The 13,770-nt window shown below is 39.4% G+C and overlaps 1 protein-coding gene across 45 annotated transcripts in view; it reads left to right on the top strand.

Annotated features, from left to right (window-relative positions):
- Positions 1–13,770, top strand: part of DTNA (dystrobrevin alpha) — a 432,447-nt gene that overhangs the window by 129,238 nt on the left and 289,439 nt on the right. For 27 of the 45 annotated variants that reach the window (XM_070050328.1, XM_051852021.2, XM_051852014.2 and 24 more), the window contains exon 1: positions 4,335–4,726. The exons of 8 other annotated variants lie outside the window; for them this stretch is intronic. The gene's annotated coding sequence lies outside the window, so the exon portion shown is untranslated. Of the gene's footprint in view, positions 1–4,209; positions 4,727–13,770 lie in introns of those variants that run through there. 10 more of the 45 variants (XM_070050329.1, XM_070050326.1, XM_070050316.1 and 7 more) reach the window with 2 other exon arrangements.

Raw genomic sequence — 13,770 nt, 5'->3', positions numbered from 1 at the left:
ACTACAGTAAAGCAAATTAACATACTTGTGCTTCATACACTTGTGTATGTGTGTTTGTGCATGTATGTATGGTAGGAGTACCTCAAATATACTCTCTTGGCAAATTACAGATATAAGGAACAATGTTACATAGTACAGGATTCATGCTATACATATGTTCTCTAGAATTATCCATACTAAACAATTTTGTATCTTTTAGCTCCCAACTTCCCATTCCTACTTTAACCCTTGCTCTGTCTCTGGTCCCACCATTTTACTCTCTTTCTAGATATTTGCATATTTTATATAAACTCCACACATATAATTTATAAGTGAGATCATGTAATTTTTTTTGTCTTATTTCATTTAGTATAATGTCCTGTAGGTTCTTAGAATTCCATTGTATGTCTATAAACCAATTTCTTTACTCATTCTTCTGTCAACAAACACTCCAGCAGCCGCCACATCTTCTTTATTGTGAATAATGCTGCAGTGAACACAGGAGTGCAGTTATCATTATGAGGTGGTGACTTCACTTCCTTTGTCATATGCCCACACAAGGGATTGCTGGGTATATTTTTAACTGTTTAGCATCTAACAAGATTATGCATAGCATGTTACTGTATTGAATGCCTTCTCTATTTGCTGTTAAAAGCCCCTGTTTTCAAATGCTGATTATGTAGTTTATCTGGTTTTTCTTAGGTAGTGTCTATTTTAGTTACTTTTAAATAACTACTGCTTATAATCATTAGGTTTTTCCCTTTTAAGAAAACCATGATTCCCCCCAAATTATTTATGCATAAATGGTATATGCTTTTAAAAATAAGAGATGTGCAAAAAGCATTTAAAAAAACAGCTGTTAAACAACTACCCTGTACTAGTCTCTTAAGAATAATAGGGAGGGGAAAAAGTGGCAAGGGCCATTTGCTTTTCAGTCAGCAGCTTCTTTGTGCACATGGATGCCTCAGAGATCAACCAAGAGCTGAGTATGAACACCTTGTTCACTCCTCCCGTGAGGAGCCTGCTACCAGCATTTGCCACTCACAGAATTGTGCTAATACAGTCTATTTCTGGAGAATGGAGTAGAGATTAACTGCTTGTTCATGATAAATCAAGGGTATCTGATTCGCCTGTTATGTGCCCAGTTTTCTTTGGAAGCTAGCCCTGAAAGCTATTTTTCTGATCAGTTCTAACTCTCATGATAGCACTTATGAAAGAGAAAAACAACATTTACTCATGATAAAGACTGAGTTCTGGCCATTATGAATCTTATCAATTGCCTTGTGAATGTTAGGGGGGAAAAGAGGGAAAAAAGTTCACTGTGCTCATTCAACCTTGTGTCTGGATTCAAGCTCCTACTACTGTTGCAAAGTGGAGATAATGTTGACAATTGAGATATGTGGTGAGTGATGCACTATAAGGAACGGCAGTAACAATTCAATAAAGAGAATTGTGATAGTTTACTAGTTAGTTAGAAATATTACATGGCCTAACATTTCCTTTTATCCTTGCTTTTTTTTTTCAAGCCAGAAAGATTAAGTGATTTTTAAAAATTTATTTGAGGGCCTGGCACTCTGGCATATCTGCTAAAGCCACCACCTGCAGGACCGGCATCCCATGTGGGTGCTGGTTCGAGTCCCGGCTGTTCTACTTCTGATCCAGCTCTCTGCTATGGCCTGGGAAAGCAATAGAAAAATGGCCCAATTCCTTGGGCCCCGGCACCCACATGGGAGACCTGGAGGAAGCTCCTGGCTCCTGGATTCAGATCAGCACAACTCCAGCCATTGTAGCCATATGGGGAGTGGACCAGTGGATAGAGCATCTCTCTCTGTCTGTCTCTCTCTCTGCTTCTGCCTCTCTGTAACTCTGCCTTTCTAATAAATAAATAAATATTTAAAAAAAAATCTAAGTACATGTTAAAAAAAACTGAGAGGGAGGGAGAGACAGAGAGAGAACACACTCATGTCCACTATTTCACTCCCCCAGATACCTGCCAGACCAATGGTGGCCAGGTTAAAGCTGGGAGCCCGGAAACAAATGCAAATCTCCTGTGTTCCCATTGCAGGAACTCAATCACTTGAGCTTCACTGCTCTCTCTTGGGGTCTGAATTAGCAGGAAGCTGGAGTCAGAACCCAGAGACAGATATTGAACCCAGGAACTCCCATATGGGGTGTGGGCATCTTAACCACTAGGCCAAATGCCCACGTGGTTGTAGCCAATATTTGCCAGCTTAGCATGGTGCTAATCCCCCGCCCCCAGACACAATGTATAATGATTTTTGTGGGGCTTCAGTAAAGGTGTTAAGTACTTAATATATAATATATATTCTATATAATCTCTTGGTTATTTTTTACCAAATAATTACAAAATGTATTAATCTAAAATGTGGACCAACACATAACCATTTTCTATAGATTAAAATACACATTTTCACACAAGTAGTTCTTTGGTTTCCACAAGCATTTCTTGAGTGTCAGCTATGGGCAAGGGCCCGCTCAAGGACAGAAATGAATAGTGGGGCTAAATGTAGACCACATGGCCTGCCATCAGTTCTGTCTACTCCTCTTAGTTCACGTGTGTTTTGACGCTGTCCGTTGGCTTTAGGGAGGAGTGTTTTGGATAGCAGGAAAAAGAAACACAGGCACAGATATTTTCTGCCTAAGCTATGAAGTTCTTTCTTTCCATTTATTTAAATTTATGAACTTCAAAAATAAATAGATGTAACTGACAATGAATAAATGTTGATTGAATCTGAAGAACTGCTTGTGTACAAGGGTATGTTTTCAACCTGTAGAAAATGATGACTGACTTGGTCTGTCAGTAAGCATATAGCCTGCAGGTGCCCTGAGATCATCAACTTCGGAGATAAGGGTAAGGAAATTTTCTTTCTTCCCTTCCTCCTTCTTTTAGTTTTGTAATAAAGACTTTTAGTTTGAGAGTTAGGCTAAGGAGTAAGCAAGCTGGAAGGTTACTGACCCATATGGGGCATCAAAATATCACAGAAATAAATTAGTAATATGATGCCAGTCAGTCAAGCTTTTGCTCATGGTTTCTTAAAATTGCTTTGCTCTAGATGTGGTAAAAAAAAAGAAGTTAAAACGGGAAATTTTAAGTCAACAACAAACTAACACACACAGCAAGCCTCCTTCCTGGAGTCAGCCTGTTGGATATTTGTGAGTGGTCCGTGAAGTGCCACAGAGCAGCTGCACCCACACACCACCCAGAGCCCAGCCAGGAGGGAGTCGCCTGGAGTTGGCAACCTCAGCCTGCTGCAGTTTGGAAACCCAAAATGTGTGGGCTTGCAATGTGTCGAATTCCCAAAATTATAAACTTTCACCAGGCCTTTGAAGAAGCTATGTGATACACAGAAGTTCATGTAATAAGTTCACTGTTTTGAACATACATACCTTAATTATTTGGAGTAACTGAAGATCTTTTTGTCCCAGAGGCCACTAGGTAAATGTTAAACACAAGCTTATAAGCAGTGATTCAAAGGGACACATGTAGTTAATCCTCGTCAGACTATTTGATGAGATGTATATTTTCTCCTAATTTCTAATTTCCATTCATTTAGTTCACTTCTTTCAGATATATGAGAGTCCTCTCTCTCTCTTTCTCTCTCTCTCTCTCTCTCTCTCTCTCTCTCATACACACACACACACACACACACACACAATTTTTTCTTTCCTAGCCCTCACTAAAGGGTTAGAACAACCCTGATGAAGTTCTGATGGGAAAGTAGAAGTGTTTTTTGTACCTTGGCTCGCTGCTGTTTGGAGTATAAAATACGGGTCAGCCAACTTCAGTTTTTCTACAGTTGCTATCAGGCTTGTCTTTCCCAGGAAATCCATATATTGCAGAGTCCAGAACTGGTCCAGCAGCAGTGTGGCTTTCTCTTCCTCAATTGGGCCCTAGCTCATTTACTCAGGCTCTTTCAAGTTTTAACAAACATTTGTCATTTCACTTTTTTACTGTAGAACTACCCATTCTGGGTAAATTTACACGTGGACATTGAAACTTAAATATTGCCCTACAACAAAAATATCTTTAGTGCCCTGAAACATTTGCTTGATTGTTCTCAGAGTTTAGAGTAAAAAAATCCAGGAAAGTTACTTGTGTGCATTGTGTATACCTTGGTAGTTATTCATGCTGAGTAACAGTACAAAACTTGAGCTGCTTTGCTTTCTGCTTCCAGGAATGCCAATCAGAGAACATTCTTTTTCAGGCAGCCAAGTTTGGAAGTCAGTTGGTTTCTGGCAGTAAGCAGGGGGAGGGGTTGGCAGGAAGAAGCACAGTGAGTCCTCTCTGATCTTCAGTTTCCTAGTGTTTCCGTAATAGCCGTCAAGGAAAGCGTCTCCTTTTACCCACGCAAAGACAGGTAAAAAGACAGCTGGGTAAAGCAGCGTTCGATGGAACAGCGGAAGCTCAGAGGGAGGGGGTGGAGGGAGGGCGTTTGAAAGCCTGCCATTGGTGAGCTTACCAAAGGCATCTGCCAGTGGGACTTCAATGGAATGTGAAACCAAATCATTTTCAAGTTAAAGATAGACACAGTATACACCAGGATCCAGAGCTGGATTTTAAACTCACATCCCTCCCTGGGATTTTCAGGGAGTTCTGTGATGGTCTCTGTTGTATTAAACAATGTGGCAGAGTTTGCTCTTTAAGTGAATATGCTAAGAATCCATATGTGTTCTGGATGTACTGGAATTAAAAGGATTTCAAAGATCATGGTGAGCATACTCTAGGGTAAGTGAAAAGATGAGCTTAAGGTGTATCGCTTCTCTGGGAAGGTGAACGTTTTTGTTCTTGGTGGTGTTGTGAATGAAAAGGCAATAATGACGTTTTTCCAGGGTTGCAGCTTGCTTATCTTTCCTAAGATAGCTGGTGCTTTACCTTTTGTGTGGCAAAAGAAATGAGTATTTTAGCCCAGTTTTGGAATTTTCGGTACAGGTCTGTAACTTCAGTGCTGCCTTTAACCTTGCTTGCTTTTCCTTCTGTTAATGCCTCCCTTCAGCACCCTGAGCTTACGGAGTTACAATGTCAGTAGTTTGTGTCACCACAGACACTGAAGGTTACTGTGTCCATTTTGCCAGTGGATGCAACGGGATTATTGTGAGATGGAGGTCAGTTGCCCTTGTATGGCCCTAAGTCACTTCTTAATTTAAAAAAGAGAGAGAGAGAGAGAGAGAGAGAGAGACTCTTAAGAGGTGCCTAAATGTGCATAAGGAGCCTTTGAAAGTGTTCTACTTAAAAAAAAAAAAAAAAAAAAAAAAAAAACAGGCAATCTCCATCAAAGAGAACACTTTCTTAATAGAAGTTATTTTTTTGGTGTCGCCTCATTAATTCCGAACAGGTTCTGATGCTCCACAAGAGCTGAGATTTGCTAAGTGAATGGAGGTATCCTCATCATACAGAGCTTGAGAGAAGAGGAGGAAGGGGAAGCGTTCTTGAGTTTGCTATTGCCAGGCTGTGTTTCAAGGATTTATCAACATTTTTTTCATTACAGAAAAGAATGACAAACTTTAGTTGCCTTCATGTTTTGCCCATGTATAGTTTTTGTTTCTTGTTTTGTCAGATGACTTCTCCCTCTGCTCTTAGAGACAGCTTTTCCAAACTTGCACAGCATTCCTTCTGAATAAATACTATCCATAATAGTCACTGAGTACATGGTGTGAATAGGAAATTCTACTTTATATGGGGAAAATAAATCTGCTGATGCTCTTATTGCAGTCTGTGGGGCTGAATAGTTGTGTAACGTTAACTGGCCAGTTTTTGCTCTTTCAAGTAGACTGGATTCTAATGACCCCAGTTGACTCAACTAGGGACAAACAATAGATGACTTAAATATGGGTCTTTCACTCAACTTTGATATGCATAAATATTTTGGATTACTCTTTTAAAATGAGAAACGGGCATTATGTTGACAGAGTCACTTGGTTTTATGTAGCTATGGAAGCAAAGCCAAGCAGAATGTGAAGTTGGCAGAACTCAGTTTTGAGCCCTCTCACTGTCTCTCTGTTCCCTTCTCCTCAACCCCGCCTTCAGACCTTCTCCTCTGATGGATCTCACTGCTCAGTTCCCCTTTTTTCCTTGTCAGTCTTAAGGAAGAATCTGCTGAAATGTGTTAAACATCAGAGGTCCGTCCGAAATATTTGCCCTTCAATACCTAAAATCCAGTCACTTTAGGCAAATTGTTAAAGCATACATAGTCTTCAGTGGTACTTGCCATTAACCCATTAGGGTATAAAAATTGCAGCTTATTTTCACTTCATGAGTAGATGGAAACGTTTTGAAGTTTCCCTGGTCCTATGGGATGCCTGGTGACGTTGTGTTAGCCAGCTATGTCCTAAATGGTTGACTTTAGGGATGAACCCGGCAGAAATTACAGGTGCTTCAAGGAAGGCTCAGTGCACGCACCTGTCTACTCACCACACACACAGATATAACTGCAAACACACTTAGGGAAATGCTTTACTTAACTAACACATTTCTGATCCAATTATGAAAATAAATAAAAAATTAAACTTGTCAGTGTGCAGTTTTGTATTCAGTGTGTGGCGAGGAGAGCAAAAGGCAAATGTAAAATTTTAAAATATAAAAATTTTAAATCATGTGACAAATAGTGTTGAAAGGAAACAAGATAAATATTTTTGAGCTACTGTTATATCACTGTTGTAGTTTCTTGTTTCCTGATAAGGTTGTCAAGCTTTTACGGCTTTGAAAATAGTAAGTGAGATTGTTTTACAATATGTGTCTGCTAATTATAATATGTCAGGTCTTACCGAACGTGTTTCTATTATTACTCTTCCTTCCAGTTCTCACTCTTGGTGTCTTATTTTCTTGGTTGCTTGGATGTCATTAGCTATATGCTGGAAATGTATTTTTAAAATTTTTTGTAAGAGTAAGTTGAGATACAAAAAGAATGAAGTTTCCATGTAGAAAGGGTTTGTTTTGCTTCTGCCAGGCACCTGGGGGCGTTGTCAGACCAGAATCACCTATGACAAGTACAATGGCTGTCGTTCCCTGATCACCTCTGTAACAAGGAGCAAGGCTTTAGATAGGTGAAGGAACAGTTCGTGTAGGCTCAGTGCTACCCTGACGTAAGGTGTGACCTTTCAGTAGATCCCAGTGTGGGTGAATTGAAGCCTCCACCGGAAGCCCCAGGACACACAGTTTGCCATGAAGTCCCTAAGGCCTTCTGAAGTCTTTTCCTGATAGTCGTGTGTCCAAGGGCAAAAGCTTTTAAAAGCTGAGTTTCCTTCTCTGACTTCTGGTCTAAATTTTCATATGCTAAATCACTGTTATCTTATTAGCTCTTTTTTATATTCCAATATTTTTACTTCTCTCACTGGGTATATCAGTCGAAATCATCTCATTGCCATTATCAGAAGTGGAAATTCATTCTCCTGCTATTAAAGTTATTATTATTATTATAATTATTATTTGCACTTCTCATTCTAGAGAAGATGTCAATCTGCTGATATTACGGATGATTTCAGATAGTTTCTGTGATTTTCTTTTCAGTTGTGGCCCGATTTAATGAAACTTTTTTAAGAAAACTGCACATGCGTGCTGATTGGAAAGTTCACATTTTCCAACTTTGTATGAGCTGTCAGAGATGCTTAACAGTCCTTTTATTTGTCCCTAACTGGCCCCTTTCCTTGGTAATCTCTTTAATCTCTACTCCACCCAGGACCATCTCTGTCAGCTGTTGATCTTGACTCTTGCTTACTCTTGGCATACGTCCAGTATCTCCACATTTAAAACACTACCATGGGGTGAGCATTGTACCACTGTGGGGAAAGCAGCTGCTTGGAACACCCGCATCACATGTCAGAGTGCCTAGTTTGAAACCCACCTCTGTCTCAGTTCCAGCTTCCTGCTAATAGTGCCTTCTGAGGGCAGCAGATGATGGCTCAAGGGCTTGAGTCCCTGCCACCCATATGGGAGACCCAGATGGAGTTCCAGATCCCTGGCTTTGCCCAGCCCTTGGCTATTGTGGGCATTTGGGGAGTGAATCAGAAGATGGAATCTCACTCTTTCTCTGTTCTACCTTTCAAGTAGATGAAAATAAATTTCAAGTAGATGAAAACAAATAGACTTTTAAAAAATAAAACACCATCCTAAATAAATCTTTTCCTCCCATTCTCTTTGCAGTTGCTCTATTTCATCCTTATTCTCTCACTTTGCATTACTGTAGTCTCCCAGTCATTCTACCTCCAGACTCTATACACACACACACCCTCTACATTGGAAGTGACATATCTATCATCTAAAAGCCATGGACATCAGTGATGGCTAAAAAAAATCTTCAGTGGCTCCCATTCCCTTGAAAATAAAGCTAACTATGTTTCTGTGTCCCATGAGGCCCATCACAAAGCCTCTTCCCCCTCTGGAATGCTGTTTCCAGCACCTCCCTGCTTACTGTACCACACATAATCACAGCCTCCAGCGTGTGTCTCCCAGAGCACACCTTGGTGCTTATCCACCTGCTAATTTTGTTCTCTTTTTGATTTTCGCTTCTCTCCTTAATGGGTAGATCCTAGTTCTCTTTCAAGTTTTAGCTCACAAGTAACCTTCAGTGTACTTTTTTAAATTGTATAGCTCACCTACTATTTTGGGAGCATGTAATGGCATGGATTGTGAGTTAGTAATTTTTGTATTCTCAGTAACTTTTACACAGGAGCCACTCACTGCTTAAGGAAATAACACATGATCATTTTTTCCTCCACAGCTTTTTTCTTTTCACACTATACTTCATTCAAAACATAATTATTCTTTAATTTTTTAAAATTTTTAAATTTTTAAAAAGGCAGAAAAATAGAGACAGAGCTCTACTATCTGTTAGTTCACACCTTATATGTCCACAATGTTCAGGGTGAGGCCAGGCCAAAACCAAGAGCCAAGATCTCAATCTGGGTCTGCCATTGGGAGGCAGGAGCTCAACAACTTGAGCCATCACCTGTTGGCTCCTAATGTGTGTGTTAGCAGGAATCTAGAAGCGCGCGAGCTGAGCTAGGACTCCAACCCAGGCACTCCAATATGGGATGTGGGTATTCCGAGCTGTCTTAACCACTCCTCCAAACGTTTGCCCCATCATTATCCTTTGGACCTTAGATGTTATGACTAGAATAGTGATCTTTAATGATCTTATTTGTCAAGTAAAGTCAGGAGAAAACATGTTTGCTTAAGATAGTGGTTGTTTCAGGGAGAGAGAATTACACATTTACCTTTTTCCCAATGAAGCATATTGATAACATAAAAGTAGAAATTTGAGTATGATGAATCATCCATCTATTGTCAGAGAGATTCATAGTCAAAAGTCAGTCAGAGAGGGAAAACTGATGTGCTCTAGCTAATCTAGTCTAGCTTTTTTTTTTTTTTTTTTTTTGGGACAGGCAGAGTGGACAGTGAGAGAGAGAGAGACAGAGAGAAAGGTCTTCCTTTACTGTTGGTTCATCCCCCAATGGCCGCTGCGGCCGACACACAGCGCTGATCCGAAGGCAGGAGCCAGGTGCTTCTCCTGGTCTCCCATGCGGGTGCAGGGCCCAAGCACTTGAGCCATCCTCCACTGCACTCCCGGGCCACAGCAGAGAGCTGAACTGGAAGAGAAGCAACCGGGACAGAATCCGGCGCCCCGACCAGGACTAGAACCCGGTGTGCCGGTGCCGCAGGCAGAGGATTAGCCTATTGAGCCACGGCATAGCCTGGCATGTTTGATAGCACAACAGGACAAAGTTAGTGAAGCACAAAAAAACTGAAATAATCTCATTGCATTCAACCCGGACCTGAGCCATCAGAAACCACTGGACTGTCTTCAGATCACAATGTGTGCTTGGGGCAAGCATGTGATTTCTATGCAATATGATATGGCGACCCTAAATCATAAAGCTGGTTGAAACCGTTTCTTAAAAATTTTAAGGCCTTGTATTGTAAATTGAATCTCATTTTGCTAACAGCATATTGTAAGCCAAAAAAAACAGCATTGCTAATTAAAAATTAAATTTAGTGAGAAGTAGAGGAAGAAGAAATAGATGATGAATTCGAAGAACATTTAATTAATTTTATATTCTGTGGAACACAAACATTTTTCATCGATTTATTGTGTGCCATCCATATGCTAGGACATTTAGACAAATAAGAGATTTACCTTAAATATTTCTCATTTAGGATACTCCTACTTCTATGAAGAGAAAGGCCCCAATATGGATTGGGCAAAATGTATCTTTAAAACACAAAAGTTAGGATCTAATGAAATGTTCAGTGTAAGTGTGAACCCAGAATTCTCCACCACAGAATATAGAGATATAATGTTGACTCTCTTTGTCCTCATCTCTAAAAGAAATTAGGACTGGTTATCAAATGCTGGCATCGGATACTGGCTGATTTTAAATCATAACTTCCAAGTAGCTGAGCTAACTTATTAATTCAGCAGCTTGAGCTCTTACCTTGTGCCTTCACTGTGCTGGGCAATGAATTATGTATTTTCCTCTTCATTGGAAACTGGTACTGGAGGATATGATGTTAATGCATTGAATTGACAAACACTGTTTCATATCTTTCATTTATAGTTTTCATTTCTTTGTGCTGATTTCCACATGTGCTTAAAAAGTCATTTGGGGTCAAGCATTTAGCACAATAATTAAGATGCCACTTGGGAACCTGTACTCTATGTTAGAGTGTCTCCATTCTGCATTCCGGCTTCCTGCTAGTATGCACAGATGGAAGCAGCAATGATAACTAAAGTGTTGCGTCCCTGTTACCCACATGGGGGTTCTGAATTGAGTGCCCAGCTCCTGACTCCATCCTGGCCTTTCTGAGTTTTTGCAGGCATTTGAGGAGTGAACCAGCTAAAGGAAGCTCTCTCTGTTTCTCTGTCTCTTATTTTCTTTGTCTGTCTTTCAAATAAATAAAAGTAAATGAGATTTTTTAAGATTGGTTCTAAATAAATAAATAAGTTTAAACTCATTTTGCCTTTCCCAGCAATTGTTATTTCCTCTCAGAAAGTAGTTACAGGATAGTCTTGGTATTACTTTAACTCAAAAAAATCTCATGTTTAGCATGCTTATTATAATATAGCTAAAGAGACCTGAAGAAATTCTGAGGAGTTAAGTGCAATGTATATTTTAATCACATACTATGTTATATTCATATAAAATAGAAGTACATTTGTTTGCATAAATAAACTGAACTTTGCATTCTTACAAAACAAACACAGTGTGAGAATGACTCAGGGACACCTTGAGTCATGAAGGCTTTGTAAACTTGGATATATTTTAAGGAGAGCAATAGAGCTGCTTGTATTATTTTTTCTTTTCTGTTCTCATTTTACTTTTTATGCATTCCCATATAATGTGATCACTCTCAGATTTATGGACACTAGAACAAGGCGTTCATTGATTTAATCACAGTTCAGGAAAGCAGAAGCCTTAACTAGTTTCATTGAAGGATATAGATTAGTGTTGAAAGAAATGGATCTTTTAATGCAAATGAATTTCCATGTCTCACATTGTTCCTTACAGCACATTTGTAGAAACGTGTTTACTCACCAAAATATGTTGTTGTTAGCACCCCAGATAAATGTGACAATTATCTTCTCAGAGGCAGCCAATGATTCAAATTATTTTGTAGGTAAGAGATGTATGTTGTTATTTTATATATGATAAAAGTAAGATGTTGCCATAGGAAGTGTTTCACATACCCTCAGTGTGGTTTACTGAGTTAACAAACATCCCCAGTTTTTGTGGTGTCCAAAAACCAGGTTCCCTTCTCATTGGTGCCCTTTACCCATCACTGGTGTGCTGAAGGCCTTTCTTCATATTGCTGCTTTTTCCTGGAAATGATCCATTTTCCGTTACTCACATTTGCATGGCCACACCAACTTTAGTTGGGTGGGAAGCACAGTGCTACTCTGGCTGGGAAGAGAAAGGACTGGAATATTTAGGAAGACCTCTAATGAGTTTCCACTCTGACAGATGACAGGCAATCCAGGCCTCCAAAATGAGACAGATCCAGACTTATTGCCTTAGACACATGTGAACAGATCACATGGACATATGTAGGTAGGCTTCCTGGAATGTTTTACTAAGATCCTCTGCCTATTTACATCCTTTGACTTTCATCTCCTTGGAGACTTCATGGCTCTTTAAATCGTTGCCCTTTCCAGACTGTCTGTGACCTTTCCTCTCACAGCTTCTACAAAATCACAGTACTACAAAATCCTGGAGTTGCAGCTCACTGACCATTCAGGGAGTCCTGCCCATGAGCAGCAGGGAAGCAGGAAGAGTCCCCATGAGGGAAATTCCTGCAAAATGCAGAAAGCTAATAATGTATATTTTAATCAATACTATGTTAAATTCATATAAAATAGAAGTACATTTGTTTGCATAAATAAACTGAAATAATAAATAAATAAAATGTTACCTCTTTCCCCACTCTAGAAATCATCCATGTATAATTGAGAAATGAAGAAACAGGTCATGGGATGCCTTGAGTCATAAGAGCTTTGTAACCCTACCCCACTTTTACCAGACAGCGTAGTAAAAAGCCTAGGCTTGTGGAAAATGGTACAGACGACTGGTGAACTGTATTCTACACCAAAAATACATCATCTTGAATAGTATTTATATCACCTATATTTTATCTTTTCTTTAGCATTTAATTTTAAACACTAACAAGATAAAACTCATAATTTAAAGATTAAGGAGACACTTAAAAATGTTAAGCTGTTATCTTAACTCCTTTGGATTGTAATTTAAATCAGCAAATCTAGTTTATCTTCTTAGGAGCCATAATTCTAGGAAATTCTATGTGTGTATGGGAGAGTTAGGCCATGATCTTCAATCAAGTAAATTTGGGAAATTCTGTATGCAATATTTTTCTCTAGATTCTTTAGGTGAACATTAGCATTAAGGGTTTATTTCATAGTTCTACCCCAAAGAAGCACATTTGCCTTTTTTTAATCCAGTGTTTTCCATACTAATTTGACCACAGAACTTTAGATTAATAGATGATAGAGATGGAGAGGGAGAGAGAGAGATCACATTTCAGCATACACAATACACTTTGGTAAATTCTGGCTTAAGTCACCACCCTGCTACGTTGTATTAATAATTAAGGTGTGTGGTAATATTGTAGGTTATATAGCATTTTAGAACATAAGGCTAAGAATTTTAAAGGAATTTTTATTTTTCATTTTTATTAATTTTAAATATCCTTATTATTTGGTACTTTGTTTTCATTTCCTTGTTAAAAGGCTTTTATTTTAAACACTCACAGAAACCAAACTTTAAGCTGATAGAATATCCAATAATATTTAACACTATTCAGATCTATGATTTGTAATACAGCACAGTTGAGGAGATGGGCTGTGCTCTTCAGAACCCAGAACTCAAAACTGATTTACCCTATTTTACTCAAAGCCCTAAAAACTGTTATTCCATTTTAGATTACTCTCATATACTGTTAAGCTATTAGACTTGGCTATCATTTCTTCATGGAGGACCTTGTAAAGAGCATGTCATCTTCACCTTCAATTTCTGTCTCTTAATTTTATTACTGTTCACCTAGTTTAAGTTCAGAAATTCTATGTCTTGGCCGGCGCCATAGCTCAATAGGCTAATCCTCCACCTTGCGGCGCCGGCACACCGGGTTCTAGTCCCGGTCGGGGTGCCGGATTCTGTCCCGGTTGCCCCTCTTCCAGGCCAGCTCTCTGCTATGGCCAGGGAGTGCAGTGGAGGATGGCCCAGGTGCTTGGGCCCTGCACCCCATGGGAGACCAGGAAAAGCACC

The sequence above is a fragment of the Oryctolagus cuniculus genome, chromosome 10, assembly GCF_964237555.1.
Source record: "Oryctolagus cuniculus chromosome 10, mOryCun1.1, whole genome shotgun sequence".
Lineage (NCBI taxonomy): Eukaryota > Metazoa > Chordata > Mammalia > Lagomorpha > Leporidae > Oryctolagus > Oryctolagus cuniculus.
Note: the sequence above shows the minus strand (reverse complement) of the source record. Positions and strands in the feature narration are given on the sequence as shown.